The sequence below is a fragment of the Solanum tuberosum genome, unplaced genomic scaffold (assembly GCF_000226075.1).
Source record: "Solanum tuberosum cultivar DM 1-3 516 R44 unplaced genomic scaffold, SolTub_3.0 scf00036, whole genome shotgun sequence".
Classification (NCBI taxonomy): Eukaryota; Viridiplantae; Streptophyta; class Magnoliopsida; order Solanales; family Solanaceae; genus Solanum; species Solanum tuberosum.
Window position 1 is genome coordinate 1,439,942 of NW_006238960.1, and position 5,229 is coordinate 1,445,170.

Here is a 5,229-nt window from a genome sequence, read left to right on the forward strand (position 1 = left end):
ATTATGACTTATCTCCTATGCTCATTAACTATGTCTTATGTTGACTTATGTTTATATAATGCTTATATTGGAGATTTTGCTATTGACTATGATGATTGTGTTATTATCCCTTATGCTTATGTCTTATGTTGACTAACCATTTTGAGATGATCTTATGATGTTGTGCTAGCTTTCATACTTGGTACATTTTGTACTAACTCATATTGACTACATTTTAATCAAATGTAGGGTGGAGGAGATTGAGTTGCTTTGAAGGCTAGGTTTCCAAGGATCTAGAAAAGTTGAAGATTATGGTGAGTCCTCATAGCTTCGAGGACAAAACCTACCTTAACTTTATGTATTTTATTTTCATGTTAAGACAATTGTATGGGCTGTTTCCCAAGAGTTTATTCTAAAAAGATGTATTAGATGGTTTGAGACAAAGTGTAGAAAGTCTTCCACTTGCTTTATGAAAAAATGACTTGAATTGTAAATGTTTTAAATTTTCCCATATTTTTTATTATCTTATGTTCAGGATATGCTATGGGCTTGTATGCGACCCCTTAGGGGTCAACTACGTCATGTTACGTCTAGGGGGTACTCCTGGGTCGTGACAAACTTGGTATTAGAGCATAAGGTTTTGGGATAAATTTAGGATGTATCAAACCACATCTAGTAGAGTCTTGTTCATAAATATTAAGCATGCCACATTTTATGAATATGAGGCTATTGGATGCTTAGGAAACTTCACTTCTTCATTCTCCAAAACGTGCCATAGATCGATAAGCTCTCTCTCTTATCCATTATCTGATGGTCTTTAGTTTGTGACTATTAAAAGGGTTTATGCCACAAGGAGTGAGGGAGAAAGGTTGGTTGAGATGCCAATTATGGCTTTGTGACTTGATAGATTTGAGATGATAGATTGTGATGTTGTCTTTAGTATGAGTGATGCTTCATTATTGCCTTATAAGAATTTGGGTAGACTTACTTCCAGGGGGAGATAGTGTGCCTACCTAGCAAGGTGATTGTGAGGTTATGTTTAGTTGTTGGTAGAACCCGACTTAGTCATGATGTGTTTTGAAATTTGTTGATAGATTGGTTGAATAGCGGGTTTAAGTAATGCCTATATGGATTGAGTGAATGGACTCCTCTAAGAAGGGTAGACGTGCAATTCACCATGGATTAGAATCATCTTGTGTGATGGATGTAAAAGCTTAAGTGATGACTTGCTCCGGCCTTAGAATTGAAAGAAGTGATGCTTAAAAGAGTTTGTATAGGTTGGCTCCCAAGGGGGAGATAATATGCTTAGATAGCAAGGTCGTTGAGTAATCTAGATGTTCATGATTTAGATTGGCTTGAAAATCTCACCTTAAGAGGTGTAGTGAGTTTGAGAAGTTTGTGTTAGTAAGGTTGCTTGTGAGCTATAGTTGCTTGATGAAAACCTCTCTAACTTAGAAGTATCGGTAGAGGTATTAGACTGGCAAGTTAAGAAATAGAGGAACAAATAAGTGTTCCATGAAGTGTAGGAGTGATCTTTGTTAAGGATTTTGGTTAAGAGTGCTATTTGAGAGGCCAAGTCCAATGCTCCCAAGTAATCATATGTTTTATGTTCTCCAATTCTAGAGAAGATCAAGAGTGATCTCCTCATGTCCCTTCCGGTATGTGCTTTATGCTTTAGTAAAATTTCCAAATTTCTTGTCCTTTGTGACTTGTTATGTTGGACTTTGAAGTTGTTTTAGTATGCATGATGTTTAGAGAAGTTGTGTAGGCTTACTCCCAAGTGGGGGATAGTGTGCCTATCTAGTAGGGTATTGTGTGCTTATGTGTTGTCATGATTTCCTTATATGCATGTTCATGAAAATGCTTAGGTTTTGTTAGAAATGACTTATATGCATTTTTTTCTCATGTTGTAGTGCTTTGAGTAGAGTGGCATATAGGCTTCATGAGTTGATTATGAGCATGCCCTAGTTTGTGAAGTTGAAAGATTCATCCTTGAATAGATGCATTTTAAGAGTGATTTGCATTTAGGCTCCATGTGTGTGTGTGTTGAGCATGTTTTAGTTAGGAGATGTTAGTTCCTCTTTTAAAAAGAGTAGATATAGAATTGATGCATTTTTGGGTTGGTAGAAGTAGTTCCTACTCCCTTGTGTCACATTGAATGTATTTAGCTTGGAATTTAAGTTTTCTTCCTTGATAGTGTGCATTAGATTTATACATGCACAATGGGATTCTAAGTTAGATTTTAGACTTTATGAAGTGTTTAAAGTTTCATTCGAGGTCGAATGGTCCCAAGTGGGGGATAATGTGACACCCCATATTTTAGTGAGTTGAACTAGTGAGTTCTAGAGCCTTTGGAAAGAATTTTGGAGTGTCATATGAGGGTTAAAACTTGTAAAAATGGTTCCCATACTTAGAATAGGGGTTTTAGGGGTTAAACGTCCGGGTACGATTCCCCAAGGACCACCCAAGGGGTCCTTGAGGAGGACCCCAAAACAGTCCCTAAATCTGAAAAAAAAAGTGTGAACTACGGTTGCAAACTACTGGGCATAGACCAGACCACTCCCCGTAGGTCATGGGCGTAGGTCAAGGCCTGCAACAGGCCTGCAAAAGGTGAGCCTCAGGTTCAATCCACAAAATGTAAACCACGCTCCGTCAACCCACCCACCTACTGTCCGTAGGTGGGGATCCGTAGGCCTGCCCAGTTTTCCAACTTTCAATTTTCAGTTAAGTGTTTACGGGTAAAGTTGGTAATTAATTAGGGGTTAAGTAGGTCGGTTAGTTAGTTAATTTACCTCCTATATAAGCTTAATATGCCCCTAAACTAACTCATTAATTCATTAATCTTAGAACTCTTCAAATATTCTCTCTCTAGAAGTGAGGAAGAAGGAGAAGAGGGCAGCACCTAGGTCGAGTTTTCTCCATGGATTCAAGCTTTATTTAGGGCTTTGGTTGAAGGTATGTGAAGCTTAATCATCCATGGGTTCTTCCACTCATGGATCCCCCATAGTTTCCCCACTTGTGAAATCAAAACCCAATTCTAGCTAAGGTTGTGCTTGCATTGTGGGTAGGGTTTGAATGTGATTCCAATCTAGTGGATAACATCCAATTATGATTGAATCAGCTTTCTTAAATGATATTATGATGATTTCATGTGATTTATATGATAAACCCTAATCTAAATTGATGAATGTGATAATTGTGGTTTTATGCCATTAGAGGCAAAGTTGAATGTTCATATGTGATTTTTCTAATTCAATGTTATGTGTTGTAATTGATGAAGTTAGGACCATATAATCATGAATGGAACTACACTCTATAGGCTAGACTCTATACTACATGATTTATATTGACTTTTAAAGATGAAATTAAAACTTTAAGGAAAATTATGACTAGAATCACCTTGTATTAAAGAATGTGATTGAATGTCTTGTAATCTAGGTTTATAATATGATTCCATGATGTAGAGTCATTGAGAATGAGGAGTCATAGTGATAAATGATGATCATTAGGGCTTAAACAGGAAGCTAATATGATTAACTTTAGATCTTAAGGCTTTGAGAGTAAAATATATATATGAATCCAAGGCTAATGAATAGTATTGAGTTGAGAGGCCTTTACCTACCTAGATCACCTATTGAATCATAGATGGTAGGAAGTGATAATATCACTTAGGTCATAATGATATCCTTATCTAAAGGTAGAATTCTAGACATGATACTAGGTATGAATATGAACATAACATGAAAGACTTCTCAAATAGTAATTGTTCTAGGGTTGAAGGACTTCTCCTAACTAATTGAACCAAATGCTAGCAAGCCTTTATAACTAGGTCATGGATGGTTATAGTTGCTCACACATGGTTTAAAAAGGGTATTAGCATGGATTGGTTGTCAAGAACATCTTTCCATAAACTTGAGTAAAAGTAGAGACGTAATGATTATCACTACAAGAAATTTGACTTATAACGACCAGTTCTTAACAAAGCATGGAGGTTCCCACCTAGTAGAGTTTGGCCTTTCATGGAGGTCCCACCTAGTTTAGTTTGGGCTTCCCACAAAGGATTTCTCACCTAGAACAGTATTGATTTCCCCAAGTGTGTCTCATGAGATGGAAGCCTCACCTAGTGGAGTTTGGGTTTCTAGTAGCAATCTCTTGTCCCATAACTACATGCCCCGTAGGAAGTTAGCTAGTGGATCCGACTAAGCTAACAAACCGGTCCTACCTTGGCAAGTGGACCAACCTTTAATGGTGTGGGTAACACCAATAGAGATTATGTGATAACTCATATGTTCTCATGTCGGTCAAGGCTATATCCCAATTAAACAAGATCGGTAATGAACTAAGATTGTGCTCAATGTAGCATCTCCTAGAGTCCAAACCTCATGGGCTAAGATTATGCATAAGGTAGAATCTCCTAGAGTCCAATGCAAATAATGGTCTACTTGAAGGAGCATCTCCTAGGGATCAAACTAAATAAACTAAGAGCATGCTTTAAGTAGCATCTCCTAGAGTTCAAGTATGATGAACTAAGATATACCTAGGGTAGTATATCCTAGGGTTAAACCTACTGAACTAAGATGTACTTAATATAGTATATCCTAGGGTTCTAAGTAATAAGGGACTAAGACAAGTTAGTGAAAGACCTCGTAATGTTCAAGAGTATAAATGGACTTAGATATGCTTAAGTATCACCTCGTAGAGTACATAACAATAATGAACCTAGAAATGCTAGAAGAAGTATCTCATAGGGTCCAACTTTATAATGAACTAAGATTATGCTTTAAGTAGCATCTCCAAGAATTCAAGTCTAATGACCTTAAATTATGCTTTATGTAGCATTTCCTAGAGTTCCAACATGGTGAACTAAGATGTACCTAGGATAGTATATCTTAGGGTACAAAGCAAGAAGGAACTAAGATAGACTTAGTAAAGTGTCTCCTAGGGTTCCCATGCTTTAAAAGAGGGCTAGTCTCTAATTAAGGAACATGAGTATGATGACTTAATGAAGTACTTAGTATGAGTAGTAGTATGGGATGCTACTCATGACTTGCACAAGTATGACTAAAGGTTACCTTATGAGTGTTGTCTTACATGAGTGATTCTTGATGGATTGTTACTATAAATGCCTTCCAAGATAGGATTGACTAGAAGTGATAATTCCTTTGTCTACATGAAGTAAGCCAATAGTGATACCAAAGGAGGGTGAATATGACTAGGATGACTTCAAGGTTATGCTTAGTGTGAAGGGTA